We start from the raw sequence: 25,689 nt of genomic DNA on the forward strand, positions 1-25,689 counted from the left end.
ATTCTCCCTCTCCCGGCTCCAGCCCCTGGCAATCACTATTCTACTTTCTGTCTCTATGAATTTGACCTCTCTAGTTACCTCATATAAGCAGAATCATACAATATTTGTCCTTTTTTGTCGGGCTTATTTCATTCAGCGTAGAGTCCTCGAGATTCATCCACGTTGTAGCATTTGTCAGACTGCCCTTTTTTAAGGCTGTATAATATTTCATTGTGTGTATATACCACATTTTGATTATCCATTCATCTGTCAGTGGGTGCTTGGGATGCTTCTACCTTTTGGCTACTGCGAATAGTGCTGCTATGAACATGAGTGTACAAATGCCTCTTTAAGACTCTGCTTTTGGGCTTCCCTGGTGGTGCAGTGGTTGAGAATCTGCCTGCCGATGCAGGGGACACGGGTTCGAGCCCTGGTCTGGGAGGATCCCACATGCCGCGGAGCAACTAGGCCCGTGAGCCACAACTACTGAGCCTGCGCGTCTGGAGCCTGTGCTCCCAACAAGAGAGGCCGCGATAGTGAGAGGCCCGTGCACCGCGATGAAGAGTGGCCCCCGCTTGCCGCAACTAGAGAAAGCCCTCACACAGAAACGAAGACCCAACACAGCCAAAAATAAATTAATTAATTAATTAATTTTTAAAAAAAGTCTCTGCTCTCAATTCTTTTTTTTAAGATTTATTTATTTATTTATTTACTTTATTTATTTTTGGCTGTATCAGGTCTTAGTTGCAGCATGCAGGATCTTCGTTGAGGCATGTGGGAATCTTTCATTGTGATGTACAGGTTTTCTCTTCTCTAGTTGTAGCGCGCAGGCTCCAGGGCATGTGGGCTCTGTAGTTGTGGTGCGCGGGTTCCAGAGTATGTGGGCTCTGTAGTTTGCAGCTCACAGGCTCTAGCTGAGGCACACGAGCTCAGTAGTTGTGGCACGCGGGCCTAGTTGCCCTGCTGCATGTGGGATCTTAGTTCCCTGACCAGGGATTGAACCCACGTCCTCTGCATTGTAAGGTGGATTCTTTACCAATGGACCACCAGGGAAGTCCCTCAGTTCTTTTCTATATATACTCAGAAGTCAAATTGCTAGATTATATGGTAATTCTATTTTTCATTTTTAATCTTTTGAGGAATCACCATACCATTTTCCATAGCAACTGCACCATTTTATAATTCCATCAACAGTGTGCAATTGTTCCAATTTCTCTACATCCTCATCAACACTTGTTATAGTGGAAGCCTCATCACTAGTGTTTATCTTGCTCTTTTTTTCTAGTTCCTTGAGGTGTAAAGTTAGGTTACTGACTTGGGATCTTTCTTCTTTTTTAATGTGAGTGCTTACAGCTATGAATTTCCCTCTGAGCATAGCTTTTGCTGAATCCCACAAGATTTGGTATGTTGTGCATTCATTTTCATTCATTTTAAGTATATTCCAATCTAACTTGTAATTTCTTTTTTCACCCATTGGTCAAAGGTGTGTTGTTTAATTTCTATATATCTGTAAAGTGTCCAGTTTTCCTTCTGTTACTCATTTCTCATTTCATTCCATTGTGGTCAGAGAAGATACTTTGGATGATTTCAATCCATCATCTGTGTTTAATTAAACAAAAGTGAACTACTAAACTACAAAACTCACTTCACATCTATTAGGATGGCTAAAATCTTCAAAACCAGAAAATAACAAGTGTTGACAAAGATGTGGAGAAATTAGAACTCTAGTACACTACTGGTGGGAATGTAAAATAGTGCAGCCACTATGAGAAACAATTTGGTGATTTCTCAAAAAGTTAAACAGAATTACCTTATGATCCAGCAATTCCACTCCTAGTTACATACCCAAAGGGATTGAAAACAAGGACTCAATCAGATACGTATACACAAATGTTCATAGCAGCACTATTCACAGTAGCCAAAATGTGGAAACAACCCAAGTGTCCATCAACAGACGAATGGATAAACAAAATATATATATATATCCATGTGAATAACATGGAATATTATTCAGCCATAGACAGGAATGAAGTTCTGATATGTGCTACAACATGGATGATCCTTCAAAACGTTATGCTAAGTGAAATAAGCCAGACACAATAGGACAAGTATTATATGATTCCACTTATATGAAATATGCAGAATAGGCATAGTCATAGTGACAGAAAGTAAGTTAGATGTTACCAGGGATGGGGAGGAGGGGGGAATGACGAGTCATTACTTAAAGGGCACACAATTTCAATTTAGGAGGATGAAAAAAGTTTTGGAACGAGATGGTGATGATGGTTGCACAAACTTGTGGATGTAATTAATGCCACTGAGTTGTACACTTGAAAATGATTAAATAGTAGAAATTCATCTCATGCTATTGTAAGTGGCTAAAAATTATCCTTAATTTTGAAGATGAAAATGGCGATAATTTGAAATTGAGCTTCAAAATTTTAAAAAGGAGATGGAAGAACTTAAAACAGCTTAATGCCATTTTCAAAAAGAATAAAGCAAACTAAAAAATGTTAACAGTTCTTATCCATTCATTCAATCAACAAATATTTGTCAACTGCATCCAAAATACCAGGCTCCATGCTATGCACTGGAAATACACGTTATTTTTGGACCTTACACTGTAGTGAGGGGTTGTACGAAGACCTTACACTGTCTAAAGGAGACAAACAATAGATAATAAGATCATTTTAGTTAGTGATAAATACTTGGAAAAAATTGTATCAAGAGACTGAGAAGACAAGCCACAGACTGGGAGAAAATATTTGCAAAAGTCATATCTCATAAAGGACTGTTATCCAAAATATATAAAGAATTCATAAAATTCAACAATAAGAAGAAAATTTTAAAAGGATAAAAAGATACATTTTGTTATATATATTTTACTACAATAAAAAAATTTTAATTCTTCCTTTTTTCTTTCTTTCCCCATCATATACCAAAGAAATAAAGGACCCAAGGGGGAGAGAGGTGGCCAACAATCATGAAAACATCATTTAAGTGTGACAGGAAAAATAAAGGCAGCCTTTGGTTGGTAACATTCATTCCCCACCCCACCCCCGCAAAAAAAAGTGAACTACTTCTGAGCGAGACAAAATAAAAGGATGCTGGACCGGGTGCCAACCCCTGTTCACTGCTAGGTAAAGCACTGCCCTCCACTGCCCGCCAGCACCGGGTAGGGTCAGGGCCGCCCTCCACTAGTGACCATCATGCTCTGAAGACCGCGTTGCAACCCAGCAAAGTCAAGGAAACGAAGACGAAGGGAAAGGGTAGCCTTTATGGAGTTCATGCTGGGTCTCAGGCACTGTTTGTAAACTGCCTCACCCAGGCTATTTCATTTAAGGTTACGGGAGTGGCCTCTGTTTTCCAGGTGGGGGAACTATCAGGCAGGGCAAGTGTTCATGAAAAAGCTAGAGCCGGAACTTAGGACGAGTGTTTATTTTTAAAACTCCGCGGCTTCGCGCCAGGGTCCTCCTCGATGCCACCCTCACATCTTTATTGCGCAGAGTGTATACCACCGGGTTCAGCAGCGGTGTCACCACCGTGTAGAACACAGCCACCAGGCCGTCCTGGTCCGGGTTTCCTCTGGACTCAGGCCGCAGGTGGATGATGGAGGTGCAGCCAAAATGCACAATGACCACGGTGAGGTGGGCCACACAGGTGGAGAAGGCCTTGTGCCGGCCGGTTGCTGAGGGGATCCTCAGGAGGGCGGCCACAATGAAGGTGTAGGAGTGGAGGATGAGGAGGAAGGAGACCAGCACCACGAGGATACTCAGGAAGAAGATGGCCAGCGCTTTGCTGGCACTCCCCGCGCAGCTGAGCTTCAGGACCTGGGTGATGTCGCAGAAGAAGTGCTCCACGCGGTCGCTGCGGCAGAAGGGCGAGGAGAAGATCAGGCTGGTCTCGATCAAGGCCACCGAGGACCCGAAGCAGAAAACCAGGGCTTCCAGGTAGAGGCAAACTGTGGGTCTCATGATCACCCAATAACGCAGGGGATGACAGATGGCAACCTAGCGGTAGTAACCCATCAGGGTAAGGAGGAAGCAGTGGCTGCGTCCCAGGCCCAGGAAGAAGAACATCTGAGCCCAAGAACCAGGGATGGAGATAGCGCCACTCTCCATGAGCAGATGAGCCAGCACATTGGGTATGGTGACCAGCGCATAGCAGGTCTCAGAGAGGGACAGCACGGCCAGGACGCGGTACATGGGAGCGTGAAGGGTCCGATCCGCATGTATGATGGTGATGATGGTGACATTGCCACTCAGGGTAACCAAGTATGTGAGGAAGAACAGTGCAAAGAGGGTGGTCCTCAGGCCTGGGAAGGTGGAGATACCCACCAGCATGAACTCCATCACCAGCCAGGTGGCATTTTCCCACTGCTTCTCAGGAACCTGAGAGGAGGAAGCAGAGGAAATGCAATAGGACAACTTAATAAGGCTCTGCTAAGCAACAGATACCAGTGAGACAGGATAATCATCCCTGTTTTACAAAAAAAAAAGAAAAAAGAAAAAAAGGAAAAAGAGACTCAGAAATGAGGTCAGTTTTCCTCATATCACCCAGCTAGCAGCTCTTCAACAGACGAGAAAATTACTGATATGGAAATGACCTGAGTGCCAATTAACAGATGAATGGATAAAGAAGATTGGTACATAGACCCATTGGAATGTTATTCAGTGGTGAGAAAGAAGGCAATAGTGCCATTTTCGACAATATAGATGGACTTTGAGGACATCATGCCAAGTATGATGTCAGACAGAGAAAGAAAAATACTGTGTGATCTCACTTATATGTGGAACCTAAAAGCCAAACTTGTAAAAAAAAAAAAAAAGAGTAAAATGGTGGTCACCAGGGCCTGGGATACATTGATATATTGTAATATGATTACCACTGTAGCTATATTCAGCATCTCTATCATGTCACATAATTATTATAGTTCTTAGAGTCTCTAAGTAATCCTTGCCTCATCTCCAAAGCCATGGCTGGTGGAGTGGGGAAGGGAGACAGACAATAAAAGTGTATTATCAAGGTTTTGACTGAAATAAAAACACACAGAATGAGAGCTGTGAGTTTCAGTTTTATTTGGGGACTTACTGAGGACTATAGCCCAGGAGACAGCCTCTCAGAGAGCTCTGAGCAACTGCTCCGAAGAGGTGGGGAGCAGGTCAGCACATATGTAATTCTGGAGAAGGGGGTGTGCAATCAAGCACACATCTTGGTAGAAAATTACTGCTGGTCACAAGGCACAGTTATCTTAGTTAATGATTTTAGTGCTTTTCTAAGTATGGGAAGATGCAAGAAATTGGGTTCACAAAAGTCTCTCCTGGGGCTTCCTTGGTGGCGCAGTGGTTAAGAATCCGCCTGTCAATGCAGGGGACACGGGTTCGAGCCCTGGTCCGGGAAGATCCCACATGCCGTGGAGCAACTAAGCCCGTGCGCCACAACTACTGAGCCCGTGGACTACTGAGCCCGTGTGCTGCAACTACTGAAGCCCACGCGCCTGGAGCCCATGCCCCACAACAAGAGAAGCCACCGTAATGAGAAGCCCGCACACCGCAACAAAGAGTAGTCCCCACTCGCTGCAACTAGAGAAAACCTGTGCACAGCAACAAAGACCCAATACAGCCAAAAATAAATAAATAAAATAAATAAATTTATTTACAAAAAAAATCTCTCCTGAAAATATCTAACTATCTGAAGGGCTGTTCTGTCAGTTTTCCCAGAGCACAGAGAGCCTCATTCCTGAACCCTTTCAGGGTGTGTTGAAGGTCAGTGACTGCAGTGGCCAATGACTCAATCCTTGAAGAGCCAGGTGGCCAGTGACATTCCTTAGTGGGACCACTACAATTTAATCCCACCTGGAGGTCCCTGAGGGGCAGCAAGGGAAGTGGGGTGTTTATCCACCAGCCCCCAATCGTCTTGCTCAAGAGTTTTGACCAGGAGGCGTTAATCTCCCAGTACTTCCAAACCTGCCACATGTACAGGGAAATTCACAGTCTGGCAGGTAAGAAAGGGAATAAGGGCCAAGGGGATATGGTCCAGGAATTTACAGGGTCCTTTACAATCTGTGTGAAAAGAATACCCAAGAAAGGCAAAGCCTGTAGCATCGATGTCTGAAATGAACGAAGGAATACTTTTAGGAAACCTAATACCCTGGGCTACATCAAGTCTTCCATGAGCCCTAGGTACTTGTGCCTTCCTCCATAAAAATTGTTTTTGTTTTTGTTTTTGTTTTAAAAAGGGAATTCCCTGGCAGTCCAGTGGTTAAGACTCCGCACTTCCGTTGCAGGGAGCAGGGGTTCCATCCCTTGCCCAGGAACTAAGATTCCACAAGCCTTGCAGAGCAGCCAAAGAAAAAAAATCGTTTTTAATTTTTATTTAAATTTTATTTATTTAATTTTTATTTAAATACAATTTAATTTATTAAATAAATTAAATACAATTTAATTTTTTAATTTATTTCAGTTTTATAAAAATTTAAAATTTTACATTTTAGGACTGTGTTGGTGTAAAATGAATATAATTTTCACCCTAAAAATTTATTTATTTCTTCTGATCTTAGAAATTAACACAATTTCATGAGCCCTCTAATAGTATTGCAGGCCCTAGGCCTTGTGCTAATAAATATATCTGTGTTAATTAAATGGAAAATAACTCTGAATTATTGACCTTTTTTTTCTTTGGCCACGCTGCCGGCATTCGGGATCTTAGTTCCCCCACCAGGGATGGAACCCGTGCCCCCTACAGTGGAAGCACGGAGTCCTAACCACTGGGCCGCCAGGAAATTCCCATAAAATTATTGACCGTTTTAATTCAAACAATGAAGAAGTAGTAAAAATCCTGGATTGGCGATAGTTTTATTATTTTATAATCAATTAACCTGCTAGCTCAGAAAAATATATATAACCTATTTTGGAATGTTTCTGAGTATTTTGCACTCATTTGGAAAATGGTCCTATTGTAATCTTTCCCTGCTTATCAAGAGTTAATTGGTTTGGAGAGAAGCACATTTCAGCCTTGAAATCCTGAAATACCAACTCTGAGACGAGGATGGGTGGAGGCGGTGGAGAGGTGAGTCCTGATTTATGCGCCATCTAGTGGCATTTTGGGTAATCTGCAAGCCGGTGACCCTTAGAATAAATAGCTGTGCCCCTGAAATTACTCACCTGCGGCAATGGGAGGAGAGAAATTGAGAATGACCCTTTAAACGTTTTGGAAGTTTGTTGAAATTTTAATTTGTGAAAAATAAATTTTAGATTATTATTATTATAGTTCTGAGAATATATAAAGTAGAGAAAAACAACAAAAATGTGCTTGGTAAAGTCCAAAGACATTCTGTTTATAAAGAAAGGACTAGTCAGGACCATCAAAGAACTTAACAGGTGTAAAAAGTGAGGAAGGGATGCCCATTTTTCATGAAGAAAGGAAAACCAGGAAGCAGGAAGCAGGCAGCCCTGTTGATCAAGCACAGGGGTGCAAACTTTTTCTGTAAAAGGCCAGATAGTGACTATTTTAGGCCATTTGGGCTGTACGATCTCTGTCATGACTGCTCAGCTCTGCCCATCTAGTGTAAAAGCAACCATAGACAATGTATACGTGTCCATGACTGTTTCAATAAAACTTTATTTACAAAAACAGGCAGGGGGCCAGATTTGGCCCTCAGGCTATAGTTTGCCAACATCTGATCCAGCACAAATAAAACTAAAAGAATATTCAACTTAGGGAAATTCCAGTGAGGTCCTCTGAGGGATTCACACTGTGAAAAAAAAAAAAGCAAAGCCTGACTTGAAATCTTCAAAAACTAAATAAAGCAAAATGAAACTCCAAAACTAAGAATCTCAGACTCCACTTGAGAAATCTAGATCTAAGAAAAGGCACACTTGGCAGAGATGCCCAGAGCATGTGTCTGAAAGAGGCTCTTTTATTTCACATTAAACTGTATCAGAAAGAACATCAGAGCCTTTATATAGTGAGAATTATAGAAATTCAATTAGCTGGAAGACTTCACAGAGAAAAAAAGTAGCTGGATTATGACCGCTAAAAAAGTGTAATTTCTGAATATCACAAAACATTGTTAAATTGAAGTAAACGTATAGGCAAGTCATAAACTAGAAAAGGTTGTGGCCCTAAAAAATCTTTGGCTCTTTTTTTGCACAGCAAAGAAAAACATAAACAAAATGAAAAGACAACCTACAGACTGGGAGAAAATATTTGCAAATGACGCAACTGACAAGGGCTTAATTTCCAAAATATACAAACAGCTCATACTGCTCAATATCAAAAAAACAAAAAAAAAATCAAAAAATGGGCAAAAGACCTAAATAGCATTTTTTTAAATTATCAAATTGGCAAAGATTAAAGAGGAAAATGAGTGCTGGGTGTTAATGAGTGTGTGCAGAACGAGGCCGTCTACCGTCATGTTTACATTGCTGGTTGCAGGAACATGCAATTTGTCATTTATCTGAAGTCCTACTTTGGTTCTATAATTCTGCTTCTAGATTTTTCTCATAAAGAAATTATCTGACACCAGGTACAAGGATATTCATAGTAGCATTATTTAAAGTTAAAAAAAAAAAGAAACAACATGTGTTCAATAAAATGCCCTTACAAACCATTAAGAGGGGAAAAACCCTAAAACTTTAATAGGAGAGAAGATGGACTATCATTAAAGTCACATCTCTGAGAATAATTGATGACATGAGAAGAATTCTCATTTATGTGTTTTCTGAGAAAAGGGTAACAAAACAATCAGATCCTAATTGACTCACTACAAAGGCATGTGTTTTTTATTCTTTTTTGTATGTCCCAATTTTTCTACATCGAATGGGGATTTTTGTAAACAGAGATATAACATTTCTTAGAGGGATTTTTTTTTTTCCTCTGGGTAAATACTTTTTATTGTTCTTAAAGAAATTTAATCAATCTAGTTTAGAAAAAGGAGGCTAAGGGTAGAGATAAAGAGGTTCCCTTTGAAATACAAAATATGCTAACGCCATTTGTGATGAACATTTTCAATATATGATCTGAAGAGCAAATGTCTAGTAAAAACTGCAAATAGGTGGGTAACTTGGTTCCCTGGCAAGCCATGAGGAAGACTTTTTAGGAAGATCACAGGAAGCATGTGTGGGGACCTAAGGGAATTAGAGGAATTTTCAAGTGAGTTGATGCTTTTTAGAGGGAGAAGTCGAGACCAAGTTGATAGACTTCCAACTGCCGTTGTCATGGGGAAGGGGCCCTTCATAATATTAACACAAGCTTCCTCCAGGAATGTCAGCCTTTCTTGGGCCTCATGAATAGGTGAATTGAGAAGGAAACACCCCTCAGCATAAACTCAGTGTAGGAGTCTCCTCGACCTCAATTATCCAGCCTCTACTTACCTGCCTCCAGTGATAGGGAGGTCACTAACTGATAAAAAATCCCCATTACATAAAGCAGAAATCCTGTGCTCAGGACAGTGACAGGCAGAGACAACAAAATTGAGCTCTGGAATCAGAAAGACCTGTGTTTAAATACTGGCACCTTCACTAACTAGGAGCAGCGTGACCCTGGGTAGCTGGCTTTGCCCCTCTGAGCCTCATCTGCACAAGTAGATATTGATCCTCTGAGCTTACAGATAATAGTGAGATTCCCTAAACAATGGTATGAATCCTTTGGTCTCAGACTCCTTGCAAGGATAGCTGGGATTATTATTCTCGGCTTTGCACTGCTGGGGAAGCAGAGCATAGAGGGGATCATCTGCTTACATTCTCACAGTGATGGTACCAAGATGTGAAGCCAGGAGTCTGCCTCTGGAGGCTGTGCTTCAAGGGCTGCAAGTTTTGCAGGGTCACCTTTCATGCTATACACATTCATTGAGCATCAGTTCTGTGCCAGGCACTGCTCTGGACACTAAGGACACAGCAGGGAACTAAATGGGCAGAGATCCCAGCTTTGGAGGAGCAAAAGGCTCTAGGGAATTGAATCAGGAAATAAGCAATGAACATGATAACTAAATAAGTGAGACCGTATGTTGGAAGATAGTGCTACAGAAAAAGAAAAAGCAGAGAACTTAGGGGGTAATTGAGGGGTCTGAGGAGGGCTGCAATTTTACATAAGACCGTCAGAAAAGGACTTGCTGAGGTTTAATGCTCAGTTGCTCTGAAATTTCTTGTTTCCCCTCCTTATTTTCAGATCTCACCTTGAGGGCTGGGAATGGGCCAGGGTGGCTTGTCCCAGCTTGGCAAAGGTCCCAAATTCATGCTTGAAAGAAATTAGGAAATCAGTCAAGAAAGTGCATGGGGAAGAGCATTTCAGGTAGAGGCAACAGCCCATGCAAAGGCCCTGGGACCAGACTGTGCCTGGAACAAGAACCGCAAGGACAAACAGGGAGATAGAGGGAGTGATTGAGATGGAGGAAGGAGGTGAGGGCAGAGAGGTGACTGAGCTGAGCGCATCTTGTGGGTCAGAGTGAGGACTTTGGCTTTTATACCAAGTGATATGGGAGCCACAGAGGATTCTGAGCAGAGGAGGTACATGACCTGACTCAGAGGCTCCCAGGTGCCCTCTGGCTGCTGTGGGATAACAGAATGTGGGGGGACATGGGTGACAGCCAGGAGACCAAGGAGGAGGTGGCTGAGCTGGTTCAGGTGAGTGATTATGGGTGGGGACCACGGAGGTGGTGAGAGGTGGCCGATTCTGGACAGATTGTGCAGGTGGAGCCCACTGAATTTCCTGATGGGTTAGATATGGGTGTGGGAGAAAGAGCAGGGTGTGGGAGCTGGCAAAGCTGTATGAGGGGGCGGGGGGGGGGGGAGGGTGGGATCAGTCCAGCCAGGATGAGAGGAGATTCTGTTCATCTCAGGGGATGCTGGGGCGGACACACGCCGAGCACAGTGGACTCATGCAGACAGCTGGCAGGCACCTCCCCATCCTCACCACGGACGTGGCATCTGCCCAGTCCAGAGAGAAGGAAGAGTAAAGAGGGAAGCCCTGAACGTGGCTAAAAAAATTTATTTATTTGTTTGTTTTCTTTTGTTTGTTTGTTTTTTGGCTGCATTGGGTCTTCGTTGCTGCGCGTGGGCTTTCTCTAGTTGCGTCGAGCGGGGGCTACTCTTCGTTGCGGTGTGCCAGCTTCTTATTGTGGTGGCTTCTCTTGTTGTGGAGCTCTAGGCACGCGGGCTTCAGTAGTTGTGGCGCACGGACTTAGTTGCTCCGTGGTATGTGAGATCTTCCCGGACCAGGGCTCGAACCCGTGTCCCCTGCATTGGCAGGCGGATTCTTAACCACTGAGCCACAAGGGAAGCCCGTGACTAAAATTTAACCCTGCAGCAGCTGAGAAGCTATGAGTTTGAGTTTGCCTCAATGTATCCAAAGTCCGCTTTCCAATTGTGACCAGTGAGAGTGCCTGGCCAAAAGGAAGTCAGGTTACAGGACTAGAAAGTTCCTTATTTGCATACCTGGAACCCGTGACAATTGCACCCATGGACAGATCTCCAGGCAAGCTGCTTGTTTAGTGGGAGAGTTGGGACCCAGTGAGTCCCAAGCTCAGGGGCACGCCCATGGCCGCCCCCACAGTGAGGGTGAAAGCTGAGGAACACATGGGACTAGGATCTGGAGTCTTTCCTTTTCCATCAGGAAGCCTCCCCCAAAGCTGGTGCCCCTTCCCCATCGCCTTTGAGCCCTCACTGCTAAATGACTCTATATGTGTGTGTGTGCATTTGTGCCCATGAAGCTCCCAGATACATGTGTGTGCATGTGTGTGCCTGATGCTTGCAGGGCACACATGTGTGCATTTTGCACCCCAACTGCACGCATTAGCCCCACCCTTCTCCCCCTGTCTGCTCACATGCCTGTGCAGGTCAGGGTTCTGGTGTGGGTTCTAGATGCAGGTCGGCGTGCATGGCAATGGACAGTTCTCCTTGAGGTTTCCCCTTCCCTTCCTAAGCAAATATCATCATCTTCTCCATCCCACATTCCACACAGAAAACAGAATTGAACACCTTTTGGGCAAATGTCATCCAAATCCGGCCCTGTTGGCTGTTTTCAGATGAATGCTCAGTCGCTCCGGCATTTCTCTCTCCACCAACTCATTCTCAGATTTCACCAGTAGGACTGGGGATGGACCAGGGTGGCTTCTGCAGCCAGGAAGGGGCCCTGAATCCATATTCACCATGGCCGAGGGAGGCTCCCACGGCGCCCGCTGACATCACTCTCTGCTCACTGCCTGAGAGAGAAGGGGCTAAGGACCGGGTTCCTGTTATACAGGGGTTCCCTGGAGCTGCTGTCCCAGGGGCTCCCCAGACACTAACAAGCCCCCCAGGGCTCAGGCTGTCAACACCCTGTGAGGTTTTTCCCTCCTGGAAACTGGAGACCCCAGGGTCTGCTTCCCCAGCCCACAGGCTCTGATGGCAAAAAAAGTGGGGAAAGGACTAATTATGATTTCTTTCTGTGGATAGTGGTCACAAATGCACTCCTCACTCCATCCATTCTCCCCAGTGCCCGTCAGTGCCCACCACAAGCTGGCCAAGACTGCTGCCCCAAGGAAGAGGCACCCTCCCTGCCCTTCCCTAAAAGGAGGAAGGAAGAAGTGGATCACTTTGATGTTGTTATACAAATGTTGCCCAGGCTTAACTTCTCATGGTTATCCCTCTCTTGCTCTCCCAGAATTAATTAGTTGCCAAGTCTTCTCTATTCTTTCTCCTCTACTCTGCCCCATTCCCTTTGCCCCATCCTAACTCAACCTGCATCCTTCTCACCCATTGCAAAAGTATGCAGCTACTTCTCCCTTCAGTCCATCCTCTGCACTGGCCAGCAGAACAGAAGACTCTGGCTGTGCTTCCTCTCTACCCAGGGACTTTTCATGGTTCCCCATTGCCCTCAGAGTAAAGTTTAAAATTCCCCATCTTCACTTTCAAGACTCACATGATCTGGCCACAGCTACCTCCTCTAGTTCTACATCCAGACATTGTTCCAGGCGAACCAACATACATCCATTGATTAAGTTACCAATAAGTGGGCTTCCCTGGTGGCGCAGTGGTTAAGAATCCGCCTGCCAATGCAGGGGACATGGGTTCAAGCCCTGGTCTGGGAAGATCCCACATGCCGCGGACCAACTAAGCCCGTGCACCACAACTACTGAGCCGGCACTCTAGAGCCCGCAAGCCACAACTACTGAAGCTTACGTGCCTAGAGCCCATGCTCTGCAACAAGAGAAGCCACCACAATGAGAAGCCCGTGCACCGCAACAAAGAGTAGCCCCCACTCGCCATAACTAGAGAAAGCCTGCTCACAGCAACAAAGACCCAACACAGCCAAAAATAAATAAATAAATTACCAATAAGTGGGAAGGTGAGGTATAGGCCCAGCCATTCCAAATTGTTGACCCCTCCTCTGAGATTTCCATGCTGTTTCACACTATTTTGCTCCTTCCCATACTATTCTCTCAGAATTTATTTTTCCCCTCCTCCTAGCCTCCTCGCAAACTCCTACTCCTCCTGAAAGACACATCTCTGGTATCACCTCCTCCAGGAAGCATTCCCTGATCACTCCAGGATAGTCACACGTAGCATCTGTGCTCCCAGAGGTCCTGGGTTTCTTCTCCATATTATCTGTGTCCTTGTGTTTCTCCCCCTAGCCCATGAGCTCTTCGGAACGGTCCTCATCTATTCCACCTCCCAGGAGCATTACACCCAGATGACAAATTCCCTCCTTGCATTGCCTTCCTCTCTTGCTTTCCATGCTGCCTGCTTTCTCTCCCACCTCTCTAGCCACACATTCACAATCTCCTCCTCTCACACCTCCTAAAATTACAATTCTCCAAAGTTCAGTCCTAGGCTCTCTTCTCTCTCCCTAGCTGAGATATTTGTATTTAAAAAAAAAAATATTCCCTCAGCTTTATTGAGATATAACTAACATACAACATTGTGCAAGTTTGAGTAGTACAATGTGTTGACTTAATATGTTTATATATTCCAAAATGATGACCACCACAGCAGTAGCTAGCACCTCCACCCCATCACATAATTACTACTTCTTTTTTGTGGTGAGAACATTTACAATCTATACTCTTAGCAAACTTTCAAGTGTACATATATACAGTATTATTAACTATAATACCATGATGTACATTAAATCCCCAGACCTTATTAACCCTAAAATGGGAAGTTTGTACCCTTTGACCAATATCTCCCCCATTTTCCCCTCCCTCAACCCCTAGTAACCACCACTCTACTCTCGGTTCTCTGAGTTCAGCTTTCTTAGATTCCACATATAAGTGAGATGATGCAGTATTTGTCTTTCTATGTCTGATTTATTTCACTTAGCATAAATGACTTCAAGGTCCATACCTGTTGTTACACATGGCAAGATTTCCTTCTTTCTCATGACTGAATAATATTCCAATATGTATATATACCATATTATATATATATAATATACACATGTATATAATATTATATATATTTCTTCTTTGTCCATTCATCCATTGCCAGACACTTAAGTTGTTTCCAGACCCTGGCTATTGTGAACAGTGCTGCAATGAACACGGGAGTCTGAGCTGAGCACTTTAACATCAAGAGTTAAATTTCATGACTATACATGAGCACAGTCTCATGATTTTGCACACCCACCTACTCTACACCAACAATCCCTGTCATAGTTGAAGCTCCCCCAGAAGCAGACAAGGATTTGATAGGACGTAAGTTTCTCTGGGAGGTGATCTCAGAACACACAAGTAGGAGAGTGGAGAAATGAGGAAGGAAAGGAAAGGAAGCTCATTAAGCACGGGTTATCAAGCAAGTTATCCCTGTGTCAACTGGGGTTCATTCCCACTGGAAACCACTGGGGAGCAGCAGACAGCATTCACCACAGAGAAGGGAGGGAGCTGATGTATGTATACACCCACTCCAGTCAGTCAGTGTTGAGGGAGGCCCCTGGGGACATTAATTCCCCAGTGCTCCCAGCCTGCTGAACATGTGAATAGAGTAAGCTTTTGTGGCCAGAGAAAGCCTTCAGGCAAATAGATGTTGCCTGGCTCTTGGAATGAGACTAGCTGTTCCATTGACTGTTGGAACTGAGAGTGAAGTGGTCAGAGCAAGGAGATATGGACAGAAGGCTGACAACATCTGCTACACCTGGTTTCTCCCCTTCATCTCTGACTCCTCAATCTCTTTCTTCTCTCCAACTCTAACACTGGAACTGGAGTCCAGGACCCCAGTCTTGACTCTCCTCTCTCTCCCTAGGTGATTAGTATAATCATATGGTGTTAAATACCATTCCTGTGCCAATGTTCCCCGAAGATATATCCCAGATCCGTCATTCCCTCTGAACTCTAAACCCATAAATCCAACAACCAAAAATCAATCCATGTCAGGGAAGCAGACTAAATGTCCATTGACAGAGGAATGGATAAAGAAGATGTGGTACAGGGGCTTCCCTGGTGGTGCAGTGGTTGAGAGTCTGCCTGCCAATGCAGGGGACACGGGTTCGAGCCCTGGTCTGGGAAGATCCCACATGTCGCGGAGCAACTGGACCTGTGAGCCACAATTCCTGAGCCTGTACATCTGGAGCCTGTGCTCCGCAACAAGAGAGGCCGCGACAGTGAGAGGCCCGCGCACCGCGATGAAGAGTGGCCCCCGCTTGCCACAACTGGAGAAAGCCCTCGCACAGAAACGAAGACCTAACACAGCCATAAATAAATAAATAAATAAATATTTTAAAAAGAAAAAAGATGTGGTACATATATACAATGGAATATTACTCAGCCATTAAAAAGAATGAAATAATGCCATTTGCAGCAACATGGATGGACCAAGAGATTGTCATACTGAGTGAAGTAAGTCAGACAGAGAAAGACAAATATCATATGATATTGCTTATATGTAGAACCTAAAAAGAAATAATACAAATGAACTTATTTACAAAACAGAAACAGACTCACAGACTTAGAAAATGAATTTACGATTACCAAGGGGGAAGGGTGGGGGGGAAGGGATAGTTAGGGAGTGTGGGATTATGTACACACTGCTATACTTAAAATGGATAACCAATAAGGACCTACTGTACAGCACAGGGAACTCTACTCAATATTCTGTAACAACCTAAATGGGAAAAGAATTTGAAAAAGAATAGATACAAGTACATGTATAACTGAATCACTTTGGTGTACACCTGAAACTATCACAACATTGTTAATCAACTATACTCCAAGTGGTGGGAGGGATAGATGAAAAGAGAATGACAACATATTGATAATTATTACAGCTGAATAATGGGAAAATAATTCTTTCTCCTTCTGTGTAAATTTGAAAATTTTTTCCCAGTAAAAAGTTTTAAAAGAAAAAAAAGACTATACTCCAATATAAAATAAAAAGTTTGAAAAAAAATCAATCCATGTCAGAGTGATGACCTCCAAAAATTCTCTCCTCCATAAAGCAATGAGAAAACTGGAAATGGATAGTGGTAGTGATGGCACAATCTTGTGAATATACTACAATCCTCTGAATGGTACACTTTAAATCTGTGAATTTTATAGTATGTGAATTATATGTCAATTAAAAAAATCAATCAATGTGGGGAATTCCCTGGCGGACCAGCAGTTACAACTCCGTGCTTCCACTGCAGGGGTCACGGGTTCGATCCCTGATCGGGGTGCTAAGATCCCACAAGCTGCGTGGTGCGGCCAAAAAAAAAAAAAAAAAAATCAGTCAGTGTAATCCACCGTATTACCAAACTAAAGAAGAAAAAATATATATTGACACAGAAAAACCACTTGACAAAACGCAGCACTGTTAACACACTAGAAATAGGAGAGGACTTCCACAGCTTGATACACTTCTTCTACCCAAAACCTACAGCTAACATTTTACTTAATGGTGAAAGATTAAATGTTTTTCCCCTAAGATGAAAAACAAGACAAGGATGTCTCCTTTCATCACTTCTGTTCAATATCGTATTAAGGTTGTGCCTCATACAATAAGACAAGGAGTTCCCAGATATGATACAAAAGCACAGTCCATAAAAGAGAAAACACTTTGATTGGACTATTAAAACTAGAAACTTCTGCTCTGTGAAAGATATGGTTAAAAGAGTGAAAAGTTAAGCCATGAAGTGGGATAAAATATTTGCAAATATCTGACAAAGGATTTTTATCTAGAACATGTAAAGAACTCCCAAAAATCAACGGTAAGAAAACAAAACAACTTTTTTTCTTTTTGAAGTATAGTTGATTTACAATGCTGTGGCAATCTCTGCTGTACAGCAAAGTGACTCAGTTATACACATACGGACATTCTTTTTTTATATTCTTTTCCGTTATGGTTTATCACAAGATATTGAATATAGTTCCCTGTGCTATACAGTAGGACCTTGTTTATTCATCCTATATATAATAGTTTACATCTGCTAATCCCACACTCCCAGTCCTCCCCTCCCCCCCACCCCCCTCCCCCTTGGCAACCACAAGTCTGTTCCCTATGTCTGTCGATGGACATTTAGGTTGTTTCCATGTTTTGGCTATTGTGAATACTGCTGCTATGAACATAGGGGTGCATGTATCTTTTTTTTTTTTTTTTTTTTTTTTTTTTTTTTGCATGTATCTTTTTTAATTATAGCAAAACAACTTTTAAAAATGGACAAAACACACTGGAACGGACATTTCACCAAAGAGGATATACAGATGGCAAATAAACACATGAAAATAAGGTTAAATCATTAGCCATTAGGGAAATGCACAGCAAACCCACAATGAGATACCTCTGTGCATCTAGTAGAATGTCCAAAGATAAAAACAAACAAGAGCAACAAAAAAAAAACTTGACAATACCAAGTGCCAGTGAGGTTGTGAACAACTGGAAGTTTCAGACATTGCTGGGGGAAATGCAAAATTGTATGGCCTCTCTTTTTTTTTTTTTTTTTTTTTAAAGGTGCAACCCATTCTTTTTTTTTTTTATTTTATTATTTATTTATTTATTTATTTTTGGCTGTGTTGAGTCTTCATTTCTGTGCGAGGGCTTTCTTTAGTTGTGGCGAGTGGGGGCCACTCTTCATCGCGGTGTGCGGGCCTCTCACTATCTCGGCCTCTCTTGTTGCGGAGCACAGGCTCCAGACGCACAGGCTCAGTAATTGTGGCTCACGGACCTAGTTGCTCCACGGCATGTGGGATCCTCCCAGACCAGGGCACGAACCTGTGTCCCCTGCATTGGCAGGCAGATTCTCAACCACTGCGCCACCAGGGAAGCCCTGTATAGCCTCTCTTGAAAACCATTTAGCAGTTTCTTACAAAGTTAAACTATCTTCACCATATGACCCAGCAGTTCCACTCCTAGAAATTTTTCCTAGGAAATGAAACACATGTCCACACATGTACACAAAATGTTTATGACAGCTCTATTCATCCAAAAACTGGAAATGATGCAGACATCCTTCAATAAGTAAATGGTTAAATAAACCGTGATACATCCTTATGGTGGAATACTACTCAGCTATGAAAAGGAGAAACTACTGAAACATGAATCCCAAAGATTATTAAGCTGAGTGAAAGAAGCAAATCTCAAAAGATTACATAGTGTATGACTCAATTTATATGACTTTTTTTGGGAAAAGGCAAAACTAAACTGATGGAGAATAATAGATCAATGGTTGCCAGGGGGTAGAACTGATGAGAAGGTGTGACTACAGAAGGGCAGCATGAAGATGTTTCTTTTTATTTTATATTGGAGCATAGTTGATTAACAATGTTGTGTTAGTTTCAGGTGTACAGCAAAGTGATTCAGTTATATGTATACATGTATCTATTCTTTTTCAAATTCTTTTCCCATTTAGGTTATTACAGAATATTGAGCAGCGTTCCCTGTGCTATACAGTAGGACCCTTGTTGGTTATCTATTTTATTTTATTTTATTATTATTTTTTTAGGTCACATGGCAGTTATGCACAGGAGGGCTATTTATTTATTTTTAGCTGCATTGCATCTTCGTTGCTGTTCACGGGCTTTCTCTAGTTGCGGCGAGTGGGGGCTACTCTTCATTTCAGTGCACAGGTTTCTCATTGCTGTGGCTTCTCTTTGTTGCAGAGCACGGGCTCTAGGTGTGTGGGCTTCAGTAGCTGTGGCACGTGGGCTCAGTAGTTGTGGTGCAAGGGCTTAGTTGCTCTGCGGCATGTGGGATCTTCCTGGACCAAGGCTCGAACCCGTGTCCCCTGCATTGGCAGGCAGATTCTTAACCACTGTGCCAGTAGGGAAGTCCCTGTTTATCTATTTTAAATATAGCAGTGTGTACATGTCAATCCCAAACTCCCAGTCTATCCCTACTCCCAAACTTTCCCCCCGGTAACCATAAGTTCGTTCTCTAAATCTGTGAGTCTGTTTCTGTTTTGTAAATAAGTTCATCTGTATCATTTTTTTTTAGATTCTGCATATAAGCGATATCATATGATATTTGTCTTTCTCTGTCTGACTTACTTTACTCGGTATGATAATCTCCAGATCCATCCATGTTGCTGCAAGTGGCATTTTTTCATTCTTTTTAATGGCTCAGTAATATTCCACTGTATATATGTACCACATCTTCTTCTACCATTCATCTGTCAATGGACATTAAGCTTGTTTCCATGTCTTGGCTATTGTAAACAGCACTGCAGTGAACATTGGGGTGCATGTATCCTTTTGAACCATGTTTGTCTCCAGATATATGCCCAGAAGTGGGATTACTGGATCATATGGTAGCTCTATTTTTAGCTTTTTAAGGAGCCTCCATACTGCTCTCCATAGTGGCTCTACCAATTTACATTTCCACCAACAGTGTAGGAGGGTTTCCTTTTCTCCACACCTTCTCCAGAATTTATTGTTTGTAGATTTTTTGATGATGGCCATTCTGACCGTGTGAGGTGATACCTCATTGTAGTTATGATTTGCATTTCTCTAATAATTAGAGATGTTGAGCATCTTTTCATGTGCCTCTTGGCCATCTGTATGTCATGAAGACGTTTCTTGGAGTGATGAAAGCTATTCTGTTCTATATCCTGGGTGTGATGGTGGTCACACAAACCTATACATGTGTTAAAACTCACAGATCTGTACACACTCACACAGAGTCAATGGTACAATATTTTTAATTTGAAAAATTAAAAATTTTTAAATGGGCAAAATATTTGAACAGATACTTCACCAAAGAAGATGTGAATCGCAAATGAGCACATGAAGAGACATATTCATTTGCAAATTAAATGTAAATTAAAAGCACAGTGAGATACCACTATATCACTAGAATTAAATTAAGCTAAAAGGACTGGCAATACCAAGTATTAACAAAGATGCAGAACAACTGGAATTCTCATACATTGCCAGTGGGGATGCAAAATCGTGCAGCCACTTGGCAAAAAACTTTAAAAGTTAACGAACACTTACCATGAAACTTAGCCATCTCACTCCTAAAAAAAACCTGAGAAAAATGAAAACGTGTGTCCACACAACGTGTATGAATGTTCATTGCAACTTTATTTAAACACCGAAAACTAAAAATTACCAAAATGTCCCTAAAGTGACAAATAGATAAACAAACTGTGGCATATCTATAACACATGACATGCATACTATCGTCAGCAGTAAAAAGGACTACACATAATAAATGATATGCCTAGGCCTTCCCTGGTGGTGCAGTGGTTAAGAATCTGCCTACCAATGCAGGGGACATGGATTCGAGCCCTGGTCCGGGAAGATCCCACATGCCGCGGAGCAACTAAGCCCATGTGCTACAACTACTGAGCCCGTGTGCCACAACTACTGAAGCCCACGTGCCTAGAGCTCCATAACAAGAGAAGCCACCACAATGAGAAGCCCGCGCACCGCAACAAAGAGTAGCTCCCACTTGCCACAACTAGAGAAAAGCCTGTGTGCAGCAACGAAGACCCAATGCAGCCAATAATTAATTAATTAATTAATTTTAAAAAATAATTGCTATGCCTAATAACGTGACTCAATCTCAAAAGCACAATGCTAACTTAAAAAAAAAAAAAAGCCAGACTCCAAAGCCTACACACTGCACAATTCCATTTATATGAAACTCTAGAAAAGGAAGGACTGTAGTTACAGTGACAGACAGCAGATCCACAATTGCCAGAGCCAGAGGGGCAGAAGGGGACTGACTACAAAGGGGAATGATGAAACATGATTGTGTAGTGGTTATATAACTGTGTGCACTTGTCAAAACCCATCAAACTTTACACTTAAAGTGGATTCACTTTATTATATGTGAGTAATTCCTCATAAAGCTGAACAAAAATGAACAAATAGATAGATAGCTAAGAGATAGATGATAGATAAATTGATATACGATAGATAGATAGCTAAAAGATGATAGATGATAGATAGATACACAGATACATAGATACATGGATAATTGATAGATGATAGATACATACATACATACATAGATAATTGATAGATGGTAGATAGCTAGAAGATAGATAGATAGATAGATAGATAGACAGATACATAGATACACAGATACACAGATAATTGTTAGATGATAGATAGCTAAAAGATAGATATATACATAGATACATAGATATATAGATAGACACATAGATAACTGATAGATGATAGATAGATACACAGATAATTGATAGATGATAGATAGCTAAAAGATAGTTGGATACATAGATATACAGATAGATACATAGATAATTGATAGATTAGATAGATAATTGATAGATGATAGGTAGGAAGATAGATAGATAGATAACAGATAGATGAAGCTTGGGCAGGGTGTAGACAAGTCATACTGCAGTACCTTGGGACTTGCAATGGTGGAGAGCCTTTACCCCCCTAGGGCAGAAGGGACAAGGAGAGGGAACAATTATTCAGATTAACAGAGGGCAGCTGGATGGAGAGCACCAAAGCCACCCTGCAGGCAGGGAACCAGGGAAATAAATACATTCTACCCTCTAATCTCCCACCTGTGCCTCTCAATGGCCAAACCCAAGTGGAAGCAAGAGGACGCGAGAGTCCACTGATGCCCTCTATTCAGGTCATCCTCCCAGTGCACAGAGCAGAGTGGAGAAGTGTAAGGGTGTATCTGGAGGGGCAAAGAGCAGACACACAGCTGTACTATCATTGTCTTCTCGGTCAAGAAGTCACCTAGGATGTGAATGAAAATGTCCCCAAATCTTGTGGGTCAATGAAGTCACATGCACATGAATCTGAATCCCACTAGTTCATTTTTCCCAACCACTGATGCAGGCTTCCTGTTCCCCCACCTGACACCCCTCCTCCAACCATTCCAGGGAGCCTCCAGAGTGGAAGAGTCTCACATGTGCTTACAAAAAAGTTGGCTCCACCAGGTATGAAAGTGGGTTCACCCCGTGAGACACACATCTCCAACGCCCTGTTTCCATAGAGCCAGGGTTGCAGGATAAAGTGGACAAAGTGGGTGGGAAGAACGGCTTTCTCCTCTTTTGTGTAGCACTCAGGAAGAAGGATCTCCAAACTTGCTTGCACCCCAACAAATATTTCGGGTTTTCCTCCAAGAGTCTATTCATGCACGCAGCTAAGATGAACTTCTCTTGGGCCAAGGATTCAAGTGCAAAGAACTTATTTGAGAAATCATTCCAGAAATATCCAATAGGATCATTCCAAAAAGGAACATTCCAGAAAGTTCCCATGAGGAAGAGTAAGTTGCTACCATGGGCAACTGGGGCTCAATCCTGATGGACATCCTCTGAGAGTCTGTGGAACACACCTCAGAATTGCCCCCACAGAGTGGGAGGGAGCTGGGGTATTTATCCACCAACTCCCATCCATCCCTCATTTTTTTTTTTTTTTTTTTTGGCCATGCTGCACAGCATGCGGGATCTTAGTTCCCCGACCAGGGATTGAACCAGTGCCCCCTGCAGTGGAAGCACAGAGTCTTAACCACTGGACCACCAGGGAAGCCCCCATCCCTCGTTTTTGAGGGTTGTTCCTGGCCCACACAGGAGAAGTTCAGGTGTTTGCAGTCAGATGCTATCAAGCATGTACTGCAATGGTAAGACCCAAAGGGACAAAGGGGGCACCCCTATACATCCCCTAACTAGCCTGAAATTCCATAAGAGCAAGGAGTGAGCTCATATAATTCACCATTCTACTCCCAGCAGTTTGTCCAGGATTTGGCATGCAGTAAGTGCCCAACAAGCATATAGAGGATAAATGAATGAACATAAAATGAACTTGAGACAATAAAAGAGGTTGTCCCAGGAGTTTGGGATTAAATATACACACTCACTACTATATATAAATAGAGGGAATTCTCTGGTGGTTGGTGGTTAGGACGCCCCGCTCTCACTGCCGAGGGTGTGGGTTCAATCCCCGGTCGGGAAACTAAGATCCCGCAAGCCGCATGGCGTGGCCAAAAAAAATTAAAAATAAAAATAAAATAATAAAATAAAATAGATAATGAACAAGGACCTACTGTATAGCACAGGGAATTATACTCAATATCTTGTAATAACCTATAATGAAAGAGAATGTAAAAAAAAGAATATATATGTATATAAAATAACTGAATCACTTTATTGAAACTAACACAACATTGTAAATCAATTATATTTCAATAAAAATTTTTTTTAAATTTTTATTTATTTATATTTTTTATTTTTGGCTGTGTTGGGTCTTCGTTTCTGTGTGAGGGCTTTCTCTAGTTGCAGCAAGCAGGGGCCACTCTTCATCGCGGTGCGCGGGCCTCTCACTGTCGCGGCCTCTCTTGTTGCGGAGCACAAGCTCCAGACGCGCAGGCTCAGTAGTTGTGGCTCACGGGCCTAGTTGCTCCGCAGCATGTAGGATCTTCCCAGACCAGGGCTCGAACCCATGTCCCCTGCATTGGCAGACAGATTCTCAACCGCTGCGCCACCAGGGAAGCCCCCAAAAATTTTTTTAAAAAGAGATTGTTCCATCTCCAAAGACTTAGCCAAAAGAGAGGAGGTGGAGTGAATATTTATTAGTTGTTTCCACAGAATTCCTGCTTCTGCAAACCTGACAGCCCTTAAATTTACCCCACGCCCCAGTTCCAGAGCAGAAACTCATTGCTTTAAGAAATCAGCACATTCTATATCCCATTGCTATAGTGATTGGTTAGAGCAGGAGTGCTCAAAAGCAATTTTTCATTGCTTGGCAATTGGCAATATCTGGAAACATTTTTGGTTGTCACACTGGAGGAGGGGGTGCTACTGGCATCTAGTGGGTGAGGCCAGGGATGCTGTTAAACATCCCACAAGGCACAGGACAACCTTCCACAGCAAAGAATGATCTGGCCCCAAATGTCAACAGTACCAACTTTGAGCAACACTAGGTTAGAGGATAAATATGCGACCCATTTGAAGTCAATACAAAATCAACCCCAAGACTAGAAGCTTCTCAGTTCTCTGGAATGTGCGATATGGTCTATGATCCTTGCACCTATTTTGCTAATACAGAAGGAGGGCTGGAGCTGTGGGAGTGGGAAGAGAAGTTGGGTTGAGTACCACGTGGAGCCTGAGAATGAAACTGATGCCCAGAGAAAAATCTGTAGAGATGAGGAACTCAGCCCTTGTTGACCTCATTTGAGCCACTAGCTCAAATCTCCCCTGAAGCCGGTCTTTTTTAGTTATATGAATTAATAAATTGGTTTTTGTTTGTTTGTTTAAGCCAGCTGGGTAGATTTTTTGTGTCACTTGCAACCAAGAGCACTCCAGCTGATGGGGGGAACCAATGAACATTAAATTCCTCCTTTCCTGGAGGACCTCAGTGTAAACACAACCTTGTCTTGGGGCACAATTATTTGCAAGACGTAACAACTCATTCAAGCTGGTATACGTATTTATTATACGGTGCAGCATTGTCTCTAAACCCCAAGGGAGCATGAAGTAGAGGTGAGATCCATGCAGAACCAGCATTAGGCACTTAGAAGGCAGTTAATAAATACCTGTTGATGTCAGTGGAATAAATGCTCAGTTAACTGGAATTGATACTCCGTTTGGAAATGAGGTACTCCCTCCAACACTCTGGAGCCATTGGAGCGCTCGTCTCTGATTCTCCCTGCATAGCTCCAGTCTTCTGCTGTTTTCTCATCAGTACCCACCACCCCAAACTGGCCATCAATATTTCTCCACCTGCCTTGGCCTTAGAAACTCCACCAACTGATAGCTTTCTCAGCATCCCCATTTTTAAAACATTCTCAAGCAAGGGAATCTCGTTCAATTTAAGTCAGGTGGCCACCCCTGGTCCAATCCGGGCAATCATCCATCAAAAGAGGAAGCAAAAGTGGCCGGCAAGCAAGCCAAATGGTTTGACCCCAAGATGAGAGCCCAAGTTTTTACCAACCAGGGTTCTTGGCCTCCTTAGTCAATAGAAATGGATCAGAGGCCAGACAAGAAATTCAGGCAAGGCTTTATTGGGACCCCTGCTGCAGCAGGGGGGAGCGAGAACGAACAGATTCCAGTGCTTGCTTGCTCCCCAAGGGTGGAGGTATGGGGTGAGGGTGGGTCCAAGGGTGGAGCCAGAAGGGTGGCTTTGGTGGTTTGCCCACTCCTTTGGTGTTGTGTGCAGGGGTCATGCATAGTATCCTGCTTTCTCTCCCAGCTCTTCAGAAGTGGCAGTTGGGTTTTTTTTTTTTTGGTCTTTTTGTATCTTGTTGGCCATAATTTGCCCCAACTGCACATGCCCACAGTTATTTTTAGTCCCTTATAGTTTTTGTCTTTTGTTGCTCCAGGAGATGTTTGTCCAGGTGC

The 25,689-nt window shown here is 42.9% G+C and overlaps 1 pseudogene across 1 annotated transcript; it reads right to left on the reverse strand.

Moving 5' to 3' along the window:
* Window positions 1-681: 681 nt before the first annotated feature.
* On the reverse strand, window positions 682-25,667 carry LOC309624621 (olfactory receptor 10T2-like; annotated as a pseudogene). Its single transcript, XR_014249951.1, has 2 exons — window positions 23,397-25,667; window positions 682-4,370 (listed from the first exon to the last, which is right to left on the reverse strand). The product of XR_014249951.1 is annotated as an olfactory receptor 10T2-like (transcript).
* Between the last annotated feature and the right edge of the window lie 22 nt (window positions 25,668-25,689).

This window comes from Balaenoptera borealis (genome assembly GCF_965194805.1).
Source record: "Balaenoptera borealis genome assembly, chromosome: 2".
NCBI lineage: Eukaryota > Metazoa > Chordata > Mammalia > Artiodactyla > Balaenopteridae > Balaenoptera > Balaenoptera borealis.